Below are 18,981 nucleotides of genomic sequence, written 5' to 3' on the forward strand. Positions count from 1 at the left end.
GTCTAGTGCAAACCACTTACACGAAGAAGGCAACTTAGCAATCTCATCTCTTAGAGATGGGATTTATTTTTCCTATCACTTTGCTCATTTTGTATCATTCCCCTTTTCAAATTCTCATCATCCTTTAAGGTCCAGTTTATACTCCCTCTTCTCCTCAAAGCCTTCTTTGACCCCAGGTATACTATAAATTCTATACATAAATCCCTAAGGGCAGAGGCACGGGGCTGGACAACACTGTATTTCTTACTGTATTCATCTCTACCTCCTTTCTCCAAATCCCAAAACTTAGTAAGCTTTCAAAACTCTTTCCTCAGCATATAAATGAAGAAATGAATGAAGGAAGGACTTCAAATATTTCAAGAGATTGAGAAGAAAATGTAACCCTGGCACACTTCTTGGTTCTGCTGGGAATGGTATTTACATAATCACAATATATAATTGTACTTACTGATTTTCAACCTTTAGAGCTGACCTATAAGGAAAACAGCTGAATATTTAAATATGATTATATGACAGGTTATAAATATTATCTTAACACTGTAAAAGTGAAGATCTGCTTGGTAGAAGATGGGAATGGAAGTGGGGAGAAGAGAAGGTGGGAAGATAATACCCTCATATGGGAAACAGTGGAGCTTTGTGGGTCTGGATTCAGCCTGCCTGGTCCCTCTGCCACCTTACTACCCTTGTGACCTGGGGCAAGTCATCCTTTACTTTTCTCATAATTTAGGAACGATACCTGATAGAGTTGCTATAAGGAGTAAATAAGATAATCCATGTAAAATGCTTAGAACAGTGTCTGGCACATAGTAAATACCCAATAAATTTCAGTCATTGTTATCTTACATATTCAAGCACAAAAAGATACTATCTAAAGTTGATGGAATCAGAAAACAAGGTTTACATGTATTGCATAAGGATATCAAGGTAAAAGAAGAACTAAAAGAGAAGTGGTAAAAAAAAACTTGGAGTAGGAGGGGAAATTGAGGAAAGTAGAAATGAACTAAATCTTCATATTTCAAACCAGGGAGTCAATAGACACCATTATAAGATACAGTGGTCCAAAATGCTATTTAGAATTAGGGTAAAAACCATCAGAAAACAAAACAGAAAAGCTTACAACTGGTCGCTGCTGGGAAGTGGGACTCGAAGGAGGAAGGAGTAGGGAAAGCTTCTGCTGCTTTTCATTGTGACTTTTCTGCTACTTGATTTCTTATCATGTGCACATATTGTTGGGATTTTTTAAAAGGTGAAAGCGTTCATACACATACACATGTTCACATTCACATGTACACAAACACTTCAAACAGGGACAAGAACTGTTTCACTCTCTGGCTGTACCTAATATGGCACTTTGCCAAAACGTATACACAATAAATGTCTGTTAAATAATGTTGCCACCCTCACCTGTATTTAAGTAAGGTTTGGTGGTTATTTGACACTGTTACCTTCCAAAGCAATATGATTGCCCTATTAATATGGTAACTAAGCTAAACATTATTTAACTTATGCCAAATATGTCAACCCGTGCGTCTTTTTGTTTTCCCTTAGATTAGCAAACAAGTGCTTCCTTCTTCTCTCAAAGTAACACTCAGTGTTCTCAGCACTTCAAGGAAAATGAATGTACATTGAAAATGACATGTTTCTCAGTACAAAAAAGATGATAGTGGTAAAGTTTCCGGGTTACTTTGCTACTTTTTGTATGCATCAAGTTGGTACAAATTGCATGGAAATGTTCTATCAAATGATAAACAGAAGTCATACTTCAGGGTTTAAGGTTATTTTTCACAAAATATAATTGTAAAGCAAAATGTTAAGTCAATTAATTATAAAAGAGACTTATATAAACCCTTGGAGGGATACAATGCATTGAAAAGGAATTCTGCTTTTGAGTCAACTGTATTATATCTGATTGTTTAGATTTGAGTCTCTTAAAGATGCAAGTTCAGTAGTAACTTCCTTAGAACACTGGAAGGATTTAATAGATTGAGCAAGGGAACAATACTATTCTTTTCAAAGTGACTTACTTAGATGTAGGTTAAAACTTTGAAAATTTTCTTATCAGAGGTCCAATTCATAGAACTATGTGTGTGTTCAGTGATAATCTTATTGATAGGTATATGGAAATCTAACCAAGTGATTTGAAAGACATTTGGGAACCGATCAGAGAACTAAAAACATTAAGAACAAATCCACATGAGAGAAAGCATACGTAAGTATTTCACACATGGAGAGCTTCAAGGACCAAGAGAGAGCTGGGTAAGCAGTATCCTGAGAAGCAAAATTATTTTTCCCCTTTCCTTCTAGTCACCTGCCTCTACCATTGATCCTAGAAAAGATCCAGAGAAAAACAGGAGGTGAAGAAAATGAAGAGAAAGAACACAACATTATTGAAGGCAATGCGGGGAGAAGGGGCAGGAATGTGTTCCCTCTCAACTTCCATTGACTTGTGTCCATTTAATCAACCTGGTTGCACAATTTAAAAAAAATTTTTTTTAAATTAACACAAGAAAGAGAAAAAGGAGGAAAAAAGGTAAGTATTTTTTCTGTAGCAAATATTTTTAATACCAAAAAAACCTATGTGGAGCTAAAAATAAAAAGTATATTTCCCTCTGGAAGAAAAAAATCCTGGATTAAACCTAACGATTTACTTAAGTATTTCACCTTTTGTGCTCTTTCCAGAACTCTTTCTATGGTCTTTTAGTCAATAATTAACAGGTACAAATGGTGTGACGAGGGTGTGGTCCCTGAGATAATGCTGGGTTCTCTTGCCTTAAACTGATATGTGACCTCTTCAATCCTCCTTATATCTCCAAAAGGAGTGAAATTCTTATCCAAATAAAGGAAGAGGTCTCTGAATATTCTTGCAGACACAGGAAAATCACTCAAGATCTGCATCTTGTAAAAACTTTTCTATTTGAAAAATGTGACTAAAGCACCCAGCCAGGACAGGTTTGAAGGGAGGTGCAATTCCTTCATTGCTAGTGTCCCTGCTGATATAAAGAAAACTATACTCCCAAAGCATAGTTATTCAAGTATCCAAATTATATTTAGTAGTAGACTTGTATAAGTTCTGATCCCTAGTCCTCAACTTCACAAATCAGAAATCCAAGCCTGTAAATCTGATTATCTTAGGTCTGGGTTGTACCTTAGGTGAACCTGTCTAATTGCTTTTTGGATTGTGTTATTTACCACAGTATGTATGTTTGCATGAGGCGTTAGCAAGCACTGTGAAAAATGATTCTCTGCAGTTACACTTGTCACCACTAGATGAAGCTACCACTGCTTTTGCTCTCCTCTCAAGAGAATTTGTTGGTTAGCTACTAAATGACATTGATGTGGAATTTAAATTTAGGGTTACTCAAAAGCTGCTTTGCTCTGAGAGTAAGGTGACAGGTCTATTTTGCTAAGTTCAATAAAGTTCAGAGAGCTAAGTATTAAAGTGCACATAAATGGCCTTAACACTGTAACCCAAGACTTCTCTAGTTGATAATTTTTTATTTCAAAAGATAGACTCATCAACCTCTACACTGACTACTTTTATACCAATTATTGGCTTCAGGGAGGTATAAACAAGGTACAGGGGTGGAAAGAGAAAGCCTCTAATTCCTCTTAGATAAAACTGAGAATTAACTTACTTAACATAATTTCAAAAGCATAAACATGAGCCCTCCCACTTTTACACAGTTTACAAATTAACTAGAGGGTAACAGGTAGATCAAGAATTTCCATAGGAGGGACCTTCAAGATGGCAGAGGAGTAAGATGTGGGGATCACCTTCCTCCCCGCAAATACATCTACACATGGAACAACTCCTACAGAACACTCACTGAATTACGGCAAAAGACGTCAGACTTCCCAAAAGGTGAGAAACTCCCCATGTACTTGGGTAGGGCAAAAGGAAAAAGAAAAAACAGAGACAAAAGAATAGGGATGGGATCTGCACCTCTGGGAGGGAGCTGTGAAGGAGGAAAAGTTTCCACACACTAGGAAGCCCCTTCACTGGCAGAGATGGGGGGTGGGTGTGGGGGAAGCTTTGGAGCCATGAAGGAGAATGATGCAGCAGGGGTGCAGAGGGCAAAGCGGAGAGAGTCCCGCACAGAGGATCAGTGCCAACCAGCACTTACCAGCCTGAGAGGCTTGTCTGCTCACCCACCGGGACGGGCGGGGGCTGGGAGCTGAGACTCCGGCCTCCGAGGTCAGATCCCAGGGAGAGGACTGGGGTTGGCTGCGTGAACACAGCCTGAAGGGGGCTAGTGCACCACAGCTAGCCGGGAGGGAGTCCGGGAAAATGTCTGGACCTGCCTAAGAGGTAAGAGACCATTGTTTTGGGATGTCCAAGGAGAGGGGATTCAGAGCACCACCTAAACGAGCCCCAGAGATGGGTGTGAGCCGCGGCTATCAGCGTGGACACCAGAAACGGGCATGAAACAGCAACACTGCTGCTGCAGCCACCAAGAACCCTGTATGCAAGCACCGGTCACTATCCACAGGCCCCTGGGAGCCTGTGCAGCATGCCACTGCCAGGGTACCATGATCCAGGGACAAGTTCCCTGGGGAGAACACACGGTGTGCCTCAGGCTGTTGCAACAACACGCCGGCCTCTTCCGCTGCAGGCTCGCCCCACATTCCAATTGTGACTAGCGTACCCCTCCCTCCCCACGGCCTGAATGAGCAGGAGTCCCTTAATCAGCCATTGCTCTATCCCTGTCCTGTCTGGGCAGGAACAGATGCCTGAGGGCAACCTACACACAGAGGTGGGGCCAAAAACAAAGCTGAACCCCAGGAGCTATGAGAACAAAGAAGAGAAAGGGAAATCTCTCCCAGCAGCCTCAGGAGCAGCGGATTAAATCCCCACAATCAACTTGATGTACCCTGCATCTGTGGAATACCTGAACAGACATTGAAAGATCCCAAAATTGAGGAGGTGGACTTTGGGAGCAACTGTAGGCTTGAGTTTGCTGACTGCAACTGATTTGTTTCTGATTTTTATGTTTATCTTAGTTTAGTTTTTAGTGCTTGTTATCATTGCTTAATTTGTTTATTGGTTTGGTTGCTCTCTTCTTTTATTATTATTATTAATAATTTTTAAAATGTATTAATTAAAACACTTTTTATTCTTTCTTTTTTTCTCCCTTTTCTTCTGAGCTGTGTGGCTCACAGGGTCTTGGTGCCCCAACCTGGTATCAGGCCTGAATTCAGGACATTGGTGCACCAGAGACCTCCCAGCCCCATGTAATATCAATCGGTGAGAGCTCTCCAAGAGATCTTTGTCTCAATGCTAAGACCCAGCTCCACCCAACAACCAGCAAGCTCCAGTGCTGGATGCCTCATGCCAAACAACTAGCAAGATGGGAACACAATCCCACCCATTAGCAGAGAGGTTGCCTAAAATCATAATAAGGTTGCAGACACCCCAAAACACACCACCAGATGCAGCCCTGCCCACCAGAAAAACAAGATCCAGCCCCACTAACCTGAACACAGGCACCAGTACCCTCCACCAGGAAGCCTACTGAACAAGCCACTGAACCAACCTCACCCACGGGGGGCAGAACCAAAAGCAATGTGAACTACGAACCGGAAGCCTGAGAAAAGGAGACCCCAAACACAGTGAGTTAAACAAAATGAGAAGACAGAAAAATATGCTGCAGATGAAGGAGCAAGGTAAAAACCCATCAGACCTAACAAATGAAGAGGAAAGAGGCAGTCTACCTGAAAAAGAATTCAGAGTAATGATAGTAAAGACGATCCAAAATCTTGGAAACAGAATGGATAAAATAAAAGAAACCATTTAAAAGGACCTAGAAGAACTAAAGAGCAAAGAAACGATGATGAACAACACATTAAATGAAATTAAAAATTCTCTAGAAGGAATCAATAGCAAAATAATGGAGGCAGAAGAACGGATAAATGACCTGGAAGATAAAATAGGGGAAATAACTACCGCAGAGCAGAATAAAGAAAAAAGAATGAAAAGAATTGAGGACAGTCTCAGAGACTTCTGGGACAACATTAAATGCACCAACATTCGAATTACAGGCATCTCAGAAGAGGTAGAGAAAAAGAAAGGGTCTGAGAAAATATTTGAAGAGATTATAGTTGAAAACTTCCCTAATATGGGAAAGGAAACAGTCAATCAAGTCCAGGAAGGGCAGAGAGTCCCATACAGGATAAATCCAAGGAGAAACACACCAAGACACATATTAATCAAACTATCAAAAATTAAATACAAAGAAAAAATACTAAAAGTAGCAAGGGAAAAATAACAAATAACATACGAGAGAATCCCCGTAAGGTTAACAGCTGATCTTTCAGCAGAAATTCTGCAAGCCAGAAGGGAGTGGCAAGACATATTTAAAGTGATGAAAAGGAAAAACCTACAACAAAGATTACTCTACCAACAAGGATATCATTCAGATTCAACGGAGAAATTAAAACATTTACAGACAAGCAAAAGTTAAGAGAATTCAGCACCACCAAACCAGCTTTACAACAAATATTAAGGGAACTTTTCTAGGCAGGAAACACAAGAGAAGGAAAACACCTACAAAAACAAACCCAAAACAATTAAGAAAATGGTAAAAGGAACATACATATCAATAATCCCCTTAAATGTAAATGGATTAAATGCTCCAACCAAAAGACATAGACTGGCTGAATGGATACAAAAACAAGACCTGTATATATGCTGTCTACAAGAGACCCACTTCAGACCTAGGGACACATACAGACTGAAAGTGAGGGGATGGAAAAAGATATTCCATGCAAATGGAAATCAAAAGAAAGCTGGAGTAGCCATACTTATATGAGACAAAATAGACTTTAAAATAAAGACTATTACAAGAGACAAAGAAGGACACTACATAGTGATCAAGGGATCAATCCAAGAAGAAGATATAACAATTGTAAATATTTATGCACCCAACATAGGAGCACCTCAATACATAAGGCAAATGCTAACAGCCATAAAAGGGGAAATCAACAGTAACACATTCATCGTAGGGGACTTTAACACCCCACTTTCACCAATGGACAGATCATCAAAAATGAAAATAAATAAGGAAACACAAGCTTTAAATGATACATTAAACAAGATGGACTTACCTGATATTTATAGGACATTCCATCCAAAAACAACAGAATACACTTTCTTCTCAAGTGCTCATGGAACATTCTCCAGGATAGACCATATCTTGGGTCACAGTCAAGCCTTGGTAAACTTAAGAAAATTGAAATCATATCAAGTATCTTTTCTCACCACAACACTATGAAACTAGATATCTATTACAGGAAAAAAACTGTAAAAATTACAAACATATGGAGGCTAAAAAATACACTACTAAATAACCAAGAGATCAGTGAAGAAATCAAAGAGGAAATCAAAAAATACCTAGAAAAAATGACAATGAAAACATGACAACCCAAATCTTATGGGATACAGTAAAAGCAGTTCTAAGAGGGAAGATTACAGCAATACAATCTTACCTCAAGAAACAAGAAACAACTCAAATAAACAACCTAACCTTACAGTTAAAGCAATTAGAGGAAGAACAAAAAACCCCCAAGGTTACCAGAAGGAAAGAAATCATAAACATCAGTTCAGAAATACATGAAAAAGAAACAGAGGAAACAACTGCAAAGATCAATGAAACTAAAAGGTGGTTCTTTGAGAAGATAAACAAAATTGATAAACCATTGGCCAGACTCATCAAGAAAAAAAGGGAGAAGACTCAAATCAACAGAATTAGAAATGGAAAAGGAAAAGTAACAACTGACACTGCAGAAATACAAAGGATGATGAGAGATTACTACAAGTGACTATATGCCAATAAAATGGACAACCTGGAAGAAATGGACAAATTCTTAGGAAAGCACAACCTTCTGAGACTGAACCAGGAGGAAAGAGAAAATACAAACAGACCAATCACAAGCACTGACATTGAAACTGTGATTTAAAATCTCCCAACAAACAAAAGCCCAGGACTAGGTGGCTTCACAGGCAAATTCTATCAAACATTTAGAGAAGAGCTAACATCTGTCCTTCTCAAACTCTTCCAAAATACCGCAGAGGGAGGAACAGTCCCAAACTCATTCTATGAGGCCACCATCACCCTGATACCAAAACCAGAAAAATGTCACAAAGAAGAAAAACTACTGGCCAATATCACTGATAAACATAGATGCAAAAATCCTCAACAAAATACCAGCAAACAGAAACCAATAGCACTTTAAAAGGATCATACACCATGATCAAGTGGGGTTTATCCCAGGAATGCAAGGATTCTTCAATATATGCAAATCAATCAATGTGATACACCATATTAACAAATTGAACAATAAAAACCATATGATCATCTCAGTAGATGCAGAAAAAGCTTCTGACAAAATTCAACACATATTTATGATAAAAACTCTCCAGAAAGTAGGCATAGAGGGAACCTACTTCAACATAATAAAGGCCATATATGACAAACCCACAGCCAACATCATTCTCAATGCTGAAAAACTGAAACCATTTCCTCTAAGATCAGGAACAAGTCAAGGTTGCCCACTCTTACCACTCCTATTCAACACAGTTTTGGAAGTTTTAGCCACAGGAATCAGAAAGGAAAAATAAAAGAATCCAAATAGGAAAAGAAGTAAAGCTGTCACTGTTTGCACATGACATGATACTATCCAGAATCCTAAAGATGCTACCAGAAAACTACTAGAGTTAATGAATGAATCTGGTAAAGTAGCAGGATACAAAATTAATGCACAGAAATCTCTTGCATTCCTATACACTAATGATGAAAAATCTGAAACAGAAATTGAGGAAACACTCCCATTTACCATTGCAACAAAAAGAATAAAATACCTAGAAATAAACCTACCTAAGGAGAGAGCAAACCTGTATGGAGAAAACTATAAGACATTGATGAAAGAAATTAAAGATGATACAAACAGATGGAGAGATATACCATATTCTTGGATTGGAAGAATGAACATTGCAAAAATGACTATACTACCCAAAGCAATCTATAGATTCAGTGCAATCCCTATCAAACTACCAATGGCATTTTTCACAGAAATAGAACAAACAATTTCACAATTTGTATAGAAACACAAAAGATCCAGAAAAGCCAAAGCAATCTTGAGAAAGAAAAACGGAGCTGGAGGAATCAGGCTCCCTGACTTCAGACTATATTACAAATCTACAGAAATCAAGGCAGTATGGTACTGGCACAAAAACAGAAATATAGATCAATGGAACAGGATAGAAAGCCCAGAGATAAACCCAAGCACATATGGTTACCTTATCTTTGATAAAGGAGTCAAGAATATACAATGGAGAAAAGACAGCCTCTTCAGTAAGTGGTGCTGGATAAACTGGATAGCTACATGTAAAAGAATGAAATTAGAACACTCCCTAACACCATACACAAAAATAAACTCAAAATGGATAGAAGACCTAGATGTAACACCAGACACTATAAAACTCTTATAGGAAAACATAGGCAGAACACTTTATGACATAAATCACAGCAAGGTCCTTTTTGACCCACCTCCTAGAGAAATGGAAATAAAAACAAAAATAAACAAATGGGACCTAATTAAACTTAAAAGCTTTTGTACAGCAATGGAAACCATAAACAAGATGAAAAGACAACCCTCAGAATGGGAGAAAATATTTGCAAACGAATCAATGGACAAAGGATTAATCTCCAAAATATATAAACAGCTCCTGCAGCTCAATATTAAAGAAACAAACAACCCAATCCAAAAATGGGCAGAAGACCTAAATAGACATTTCTCCAAAGAAGATATACAGACTGCCAACAAACACATGAAAGGATGCTCAGCATCACTAATCATTAGAGAAATGCAAATCAAAAATACAATGAGATATCACCTCACACCATTCAGAATGGCCATCATCCAAAAATCTACAAACAATAAATGCTGGAGAGGGTGTGGAGAAAAGGGAACCCTCTTGCACTGCTGGTGGCAATGTAAATTGATACAGCCACTATGGAGAACAGTATGGAGGTTCCTTAAAAAACTAAAAATAGAACTACCATACGACCCAGCAATCCCACTACTGGGCATATACCCTGAGAAAACCAAAATTCAAAAAGAGTTATGTACCACAATATTCATTGCAACTCTATTTACAATAGCCGGGACATGGAAGCAACCTAAGTGTCCATCGGCAGATGAATGGATAAAGAAGATGTGGCACATATATACAGTGGAATGTTACTCAGCCATAAAAGGAAATGAAACTGAGTTTTTTGTAGTGAGGTGGATGGACCTAGAGTCTGTCATACAGAGTGAAGTAAGTCAGAAATAGAAAAACAAATACCGTGTGCTAACACATATATATATGGAATCCTAAAAAAAAAAAAAAGATTCTGAAGAACCTAGGGGCAGGACAGGAATAAATGCACAGTCGTAGAGAATGGACCTGAGGATACGGGGAGGGGGAAGGGAAAGCTTGCACGAAGTGAGAGTTGCATTGACATACATACACTACCAAGTGTAAAATAGCTAGCTAATGGGAAGCAGCTGCATCGCACAGGGAGTTGCTTTGTGACCACCTAGAGGGGTAGGATAGGGAGGGTGGGAGGAAGACGCAAGTGGGAGGGGATATGGGGATACATGTATAGTTATAGCTGATTCACTTTGTTATACAGCAGAAACTAACACAACATTGTAAAGCAATTATACTCCAATAAAGCTGTTAAAACAAAAAAGAATTTCCATAAAAGAAGGTTGCAGGAGCAGCAATCCAGCTGGAAGAAGGACCAGGCACAGGGTGTTTGTAGTTAAAATTGCATATAAAGAACACGGTTAGATGATTCTCTGGATAGTTCAGGGAGAGAGCTGAAGGAGGCAATGAGTGTTGAGATAGGAAAGACTAGACGTGAGTGGGAGGAAAACTACTTAATCTTCTGACCATTAATTTTGTGGAGCTACTGCATAGTGATCAGACATCTAGCGAGACTAAAACAGTTTTGGTAAATGAGGATGGTGACCCGGCAAAAGTTCTAGTAAGACCCTTTCTGAGGCTTAGGGAAGTCTATGGGGAGGGGCCAGGGCACGGGGAGGGTGTTTCCACTTGCAGTAATGGCTCGCTATGTAACTGGACCAACCTCCCTCTACTCAAGACAACAATAAACACTGACAAAATATGAAAACATCTTCTTTAAAGCATCAAAGACAAAGAATTACCAAGCCAAGACTCAAGGGAGAATGGAAATCCAAGAGGTATTTAAGGATGCTTTTTTGCACCCGGGGTGTATGCAGGTTTGGAAAAAGAAACCGAGGAGCTGAGCTAAGCTTTTGATAGCCTCACAGAACCAAGGGAGATAAAACCTGAGTCCAAGTCCTGCTGAGCATAAAGAGAAAGAGAAAAGCAGTCCCTGACATCCGAGAGATGAACTGGCACTCACAGCAGCCTTGGTGTTCTCCCGTCAAACATAAACAATTTCGGGGCTTCCCTGGTGGCGCAGTGGTTGGGAGTCCGCCTGCCGATGTAGGGAACACGGGTTCGTGCCCCGGTCCGGGAAGATCCCACATGCTGCGGAGCGGCTGGGCCCGTGAGCCATGGCCGCTGAGCCTGTGCGTCCGGAGACTGTGCTCCGCAACGGGGGAGTCCACAACAGTGAGAGGCCCGCGTACTGCAAAAAAAAAAAAAAAAAAAAAAGTATGAAACATAAACAATTTCATGGAACATCACCATCAGCCATCAGCCAAGACCACTCCTGAGACTATGATGGATGAAGACAAAAACAAGCTGACGCAACAATCATGTTTGAACACAGGCAAAACATGAACACTGTCATAGCCACAAAAATGACAAAACACCTTCATAGCCTGACTGATACGAGTGACAGCTGTTTCTTTACCAGTTACAGCCTTAGGCTTGGTCTGCTCTTCTCTCCTTATTAAGATGCCTAATCATAGAATTACCCCCCTTCCTGAGAACATCTAAACCAAAACAAAGCCCTGCTTCGACAGCCCTCCCACGTCCCGTAAGTCGTTCCTAACACTTTCTGAGGGCCCCCATGGTTCCCCACCATGTACATTATCCTTTGCTGCAATGAGTTAAAAAAAAAAAACCCAACTTATTAAAAAACCACTAATCATTTTTTTACATAGCTGGGCAGGGGATTTTTTTTATTACTCTAATATTCTTGAGGTTTGTGCTGGGACACAGTTACCTGGAAACAATTTGATCCTTTTGGATCTTGCCTTAAGATTTGTTCAATGGGACTGAAGCAGTACTTTATCTAGGGCTAATTGCTCTCCACTACTGCGGCAAGACACCTCTGGGTACTCGACCTGTGGGCATCTTGAGGTTCTCCAAGCTGACCGGCGGACGCAGGTCCTTCTACTTCCACGAGCTCTGTGTGCGCGCTGTTCGCCAAGACCTCTAATCTTTTCCAGTGGTTCGGTCTCTGGCTCCGGTATTTTCTGCACATGCATGTGCTGCTCAGTGATCAGCTGAATACTCAAAGGGAGTCTCCAGCAGAGCTCCAAAGTGTCCTTTCTCTCTTCCCGCTTTCTCTCTCTTCTCTCCGCCCACCCCTTCTCGTTGTCTTCTCTCCGCCCACCCCTTCTCCGCCTCGGCTCGCCCCCCTACACAGCTGCGAGGAATCTCTCTGAAGGCACTCAGCTGGCCCCTGTCACAGCCCTAACCTCCTTTGTTTCCATCTCTTCGGGGATCACTACTTTCACTTGCCTGATAGTCTTCGACTTGCAAACTGTCTTTTATACATTTTGGGGGTGAGGGGGCATTGTTTCAAGTGACAGGATAAATTCCAGTCCCTATTCTATCTTGGCCAGAGTGGAAGTTCTTATATACCTTTAAGTCTTTAAATTCTAGGAAGCCAAGAAATACTGATTTACTAATCAGTTGGTTTTAGCAGTTGGAAGCATAAATTTTTCCTTTCAAAATAAAGTATTTGACAAGCTCAGAATCACTCTTGTTTATTTTGCAACCATGTTGTTTGACAATGTCACCAGTTATTTAGGTAATCTTTAATTGGAAAATGACAGAAGCACCAGAAATTTTCATTTGGCTATTAAATAAAAATTTTTAATGTGGGTACACTTATCCCTCAGCATGCCTGGGGCATTAGTTCCAGGAGCCCCCCAAACACCAAAATCCTCGGGTGCTCAAGTCCCTTCTATGAAATGGCATGGTACGATGACCACAGTCGGCCCTCAGTACCTGCAGGCTTTGCATCCGCGCGTTCACCCACCTGCAGATCATTAGTTATCCAAAGTCAGGTTTGCTTAATTTGTGTCCTACTTCAACAGTGTAAGATTATTTTATTGTTGTAGTCTTCTGTTTTTATTTTTAGTAAATATCGTGTAAGGCTTATTAAAGCTCTCAATTTTTGAAAGACCGTCTTTCTGTCAGTTCTTGACTTAAAATTCTGACATTACGCTTTTTTAATTTTCTGCTGAAACGGAATGAATTTTTAAAAAGCTATAGCATGCATTCACTAGGTGAATTCCAGCCCCCATCCCCCTCCTATTTTGCATAGACCCTGGGTCTTTGTACTATCAGAAACCTTTCTTTTAATTAAAAAATTTTTAAACCATATTATAGATTTTGCCTCCATTTTATTTGAAATTGTACAGAGACATAGAAATAATTCTGTGAAGTACTTTCAACAGAGTTTTAGAGATCCTTTTGAAAAGACGTGAGAGGAAGTGGTTTTTAAGACTGTAAGTTGGCTGGTGTTCAGAGTGATAGCATCGAGCTGGGACAAAGGCCAAGCTGTGCCTGTGTTCAGGACAGGAAATTCAACTGCAGAAAGAGAGGAGGAGATTCAGGAACATTTCATTTGTAAGGAGGCCATTTATCATTTCATTTATCCTGAACTCTCCCCACATGCAGCACAGCCCGCAGCACTAGGAAATAATTTTTGAGGCACCTGAGTGCCTGAGATAGTGTCCAACTAGCTTCATTTGCTAATTTTTCAGCTCGCAGTGCTTTAGAAGCCACAGTCTAGAAACAGGTCTAGGGTGGAAGCCGAGGATGGCTGAAGGTAACAACAAAAAGTAAATAAAAATTTGAGGATAATGGAGGAACTGCAATAAACTTTGCATAGTACCCATAAGAATTCAAGAAAAAAAACAAAAAAAGAATTCAAGAAGATATAGCAACATGGGGGTATTTACTAGATTTCATTCCCCTCAAGGGGAGCACTTCATTGCAACCCAGCATAGTCACTGATTATTGTTGTTAAGGTAATTGTTGCATGTTGAAACTTTTAAAGTTTATTTTATAAAACATTTATAAACTGTTTTCACATGTTATCTCAAATTGATACTGAGATGGACAATAATCCTATGTAATAATTAGGAAAGTGTTACTGTCTCTAATTAGGAAATGAAGTGATTTATTTTCAGAAGATGGCTTTGAGTCCAATTCTCTTGATTCTAGGTCCAGTTTGTAATTAAAAACTTGGGTCACTACAATTTAAATCTGTTGAGTGCACCCTAACGGGATGGAAATAGTTGTAATATACATAAGGAAGATTTCCATTAAAATTAGTTTAAAAATCTTTGAACATTCTGAAAATTAAGTGTTTCAGGTCTTTGGAAAATTCACTCTCATTCATTCTCATCTGTTTGTTGAGGGCCTATGAGGTGTGCAACGCTCTGAGAGGTGCTGGAGAGAGGTCCGGGCATAGTGTTTGGTCCCTAGCCTTTGGGCGTCAATAATTTAAGGAAAGATGTGAAGAACAAGTATGTTAGTGTAAGGTAAGGGCCAATTGAACTGACTAAACAAGTGCCTGCAGTTAGGACTGGAAAGGAAGCATGTGTCACTTCCAAGGGGGCTTCCTAGAGGAGGCATTTGCCTTGCAATAAGAAGTTTACACAGGGGACACTGAGAGAAATGTATGGAACACAGAGTGGCAGCCTCAGTAAAGGTAAGGGAACCCTGGGCTCATCCAGAAATGGAAAGCTCCCTGCTTTGTCCGAAGCTTGGAGCAAGCGAAGGGCAATCTGAAAATTAAAGAAAAGAACGACAAATATTGAAAATGCATTCACTTGTTCAGCAGATATTTATTGAGGGTCTCATATACCAGCCTCTGCTCTAGGCTCTGGGTGTTAGGAGGCAAGCAAAGCAGGCTTCCCTGGTGGTGCAGTGGCTGAGAATCTGCCTGCCAATGCAGGGGACACGGGTTCTAAGCCCTGGTCCGGGAAGATCGCACATGCCTCAGAGCAACTAAGCCATGCGCCACAGCTACTGAGCCTGTGCTCTGGAGCCCATGAGCTACAACTACTGAGCCCGCATGCCACAACTACTGCAGCCTGTGTGCCTAGACCCTGTGCTCCGCAACAAGAGGAGCCACCGCAATGAGAAGCTCACACACCGCAACGAAGAGTAGCCCCCACTCGCTGCAACTAGAGAAAGCCCACACGCAGCAACAAAGACCCAATGCAGCCAAAAATAAATAAATAAATTTATAAAAAAAGAAAAAAAAAGAGGCAAGCAAAGCAGACAAACTCCCTGCCTGCAAGGAACTTATGTTCTAATGGGGAGACATAAAACAAACAAATCAATATATAGTTTACTCTCAGGAATTGATAAAAGCTAAGGAAAAAAAAAGCAGGCTAAGGGGATAGACACTGGGTGGCGGTAGGGGTGGGTTGAGGGGGGAGTGCTACTCCTTTTAGATAAAGTCAGTAAGGAGAGTCTCCGAGCAAGAGACAGATCAGCAGACCAGGTGAAGTGACATGTGAATTCCCTAAGCAACAAGCTTCCCAAAGCTTATTCTCTTAGCAGGAAATAAAAAGGTTAGAAGCCCCTTTTGGCGAGAGATAGTTTTAAACAGTAAACTATGAAGTCACCTAAACCCTACTCAGCTTCCTCTTCTGGGACTCAGTAGCTCAGTCTGATGGCCCTCTTTCTTCATTCTCTGTCATCACTTCTGTTCTCATGGGTGGGGGAGAGTTCTGAGCACACACAGATACACACAACTGGGCTGGGGCTTGTGACAATGTCACAGAACTACCCCCAGCTTCCTATATCTCCTTCACCCCTTCCCTCCTCCGCTGCAGAATTCAATTTCCAAGAATTGGCCCATGGTGCCTCCTCTTTTTTGTCCCCTTTTCCCCAGTCACCTGTTTCCATCCATCCCACCCATTGTACCCCTTTAACTATAGGAAATGCCACTCCGAGGGACTCTATACAGGTCTGTGCCTCTGGCCCTAGGTATAGGCTACCTCCTTGGTTTTGCTCCTTCTACTTTATTAAGTTTTTCATCCAGGTTGAAATGATAAAATATAACAAGGGAAAAGAAATTGAGGATCAAGAGCTAACTAGGATCTAATCACGGCAGCTACTGAATGTGGAACCAAACCCAGGTTGCAAACAGAGATGCACAGCACGACAAGGCACGAAAACCAGTGTGTGAAGGAGGCCTAAAGACGATAGGAACAAAGCTCGTTATACTTCACTCAAGAACAACACTTGTGTGCCAGCGTGGCCCTTTAATGCACTAGGATCTAAACGAAAACATCAGATGGGCCTTGAAAGAGGTCATGTGGACTTTAGGCTGTCAGCGGGCCTCGCACGGTCTCCACACGGGGAACTGCCTCTCTGTCTAAACAGGGGGAAACCATGGAAATGTATATGGAGCAGGGGGTGGCATGATCAAGCAGTGGCTGAAATAATCTGCTGGAGGGCATCGTACAAGAGGACTGCAAGGACACATCTTGAGAAGCAGCAAAACTTGTTTGAAGGCTGATGTGAGGAGTGATGAGGACCTAGACTGTTTTAATGACTATGGGAAAAAAATTTTTTTAAGCTGGATAAAAAGAGATTAAAAAGGATGAGTCATAGACAATGGAGGAAGGCTCAAAGCAGATGAAGTTAAAGCAAAAGGCTCTGATCTGGGGACGAAGACATTGCTTGAGTTGTTAGCAGAACATCCACCTGAAGACAGTCCATCAGCCTGTTGGAACTGCAGCAGAAGAAACCTGGAAGGAGAGATCAGGAGAGGGAAATGTGGGATGGGTGAGGGGAAATAAGTAATCTCTGCACTTGAACATATTCTCCGAAGGAAACAGTAAAGTGGGAAAAGAGCAGAGAACAGAGGTTTTATCTTTGTGGAAGGCCCATATCCAGGATGGTGAGGAAAAGAAGGCCCAAGAAAGATGGAGAGACATAAAGGTGGGCGAGAGCTCCTTTATGCCCAGGAGGCATAGGAAAGGGGTATATATCATCTCTGTAAAGGTCATAGAAGCTGGCTGGGAGTTACCTTTTCCACATGGTTGGACAGAGGTCATATTTCACAGTAATATGGACACAGCACAGTGAGGAATTCAAGATCGTGTCTTAAAATAACTCAGCATTAAAAAACAAAACAAAACAAAAAAACTAGTTTCTGAAGGCTTCACCTGGGGACATGGGGGTGGGGAGGATAAAACACCAGGAGCAGCAGTCACTGGGATTGCTGGAGTCCCACGTGGCCTTGCCGTGGTGTGACTTTTACTCTGAAGCTGCTTGTTAATTTCAGTTATGCAAAGTTCTGAATCTTACCCTAATAGAAAGTGAAAGCAAAACGAAATTCCCCTCCATTCAAATCTGCAACAGCGTCGATTAAGGTAACACATCAACATTTCTCTTGACTTTGTCTTAAAATCATTATTTTTTCAGTGAGAATAATGACCTGAACTGAAGGTATAAAACTTCTGTCTTGAGGAGCTCTTGCAGCCTAAGGTGGGGACCTGGGGAAGGTGGGTGAATCTGGCACTACTGTATTGGAAAGTTCGTGCAGTGCAGTTAAGGATAGGATTTTATTGAAGAATCTGTTTAACTGACTCACTCTCTTTTGGAGATTCTCTTGGCTTTTCCCAAATGTTTGTTGCAGTTCTTGTATCTTCCATCTCCGGATATGTTGTTCAAAACACTAAAGCACAGTATAATGGAAAACCCATTAGACAAAGGGTCAAAGAACTGTATTTTAGTCCCGATTCTCCTTCAAACTTCCTATGTGATTTTGGGAGAGTCACTCACCCTCGGTTTCTTTATCTGGACATGAAGGACTTGTACTAGCTGGCCTTTAAAGTTCTTATCAGTTCTAAAGTTAAAGACTACATGAGTAAATATCAAGGCCTTTTTCTCCTCTCTTACCAAAAAAATATAACTTCCTTTGGGTATGTCTGCTACATGTGGGGGCAAAGCACCATAATTTAGGCCAGAGAATGTGAGTTATAGTAACCACAATAAAAATTTAATGTTTAACATTCATTACATGCTCCCTACATGCTAGTTGCTGTGCTGTGCCGTAGTCTTCACATGAATTATTACACTTAATCCTCTCAATGTTAGTGTCAACCATTACCCTATCTTACAGGCGAGGAAACTGATGCTCAAAAAAATCAGAAAATTTGCCCAAGATCATACAGGTTAAGTACCATGGAGCTAGAGTTGGGACACAGGCACTCTGATTCCCAAGCCCAGGACCTAACAAATAAATAATTTCATTTTTCAAACCATCAGAAATTCAAGCTAATAGACCAATTATGGTTTGATATATCAGAGGCCCTTGGAACATTGGGATTTGGTAGCAATAATTTAATGCTTGTCTAAAAAGAGGGGAGGAGTGTTGTTATTTAACCATTATTTTCTTCTTTTTCTTTGTTTCTTTAACAATATTTGTTGATCTGCATTAATATTGCAAATTGGAAAATTGAAGTAACTGTTTAGACAATTCAAAAGAATGTGTTAATGATAAAGAAAAGGAAAGGAAACCATTCATGGGTTTAAGTTGAAGCAGAGAGAAGGTAAATAGAGGCAGGTGACAGGGTGGGTGTCAGAACTGAGTACCTAAATTAACCACATATATTGTTTGTCCTTATTTTATGTTTTGTAGTGTTACCCTTCTAACAAGAAGAGATTGTCTTAGTTTTATTTACAGAGGCAGTGTGAGTTCAGTTCGATTTGTGTTTTCAAAGGTAGCCTGAGAT

The sequence above is a fragment of the Stenella coeruleoalba genome (assembly GCF_951394435.1).
Source record: "Stenella coeruleoalba genome assembly, chromosome: 3".
NCBI lineage: Eukaryota > Metazoa > Chordata > Mammalia > Artiodactyla > Delphinidae > Stenella > Stenella coeruleoalba.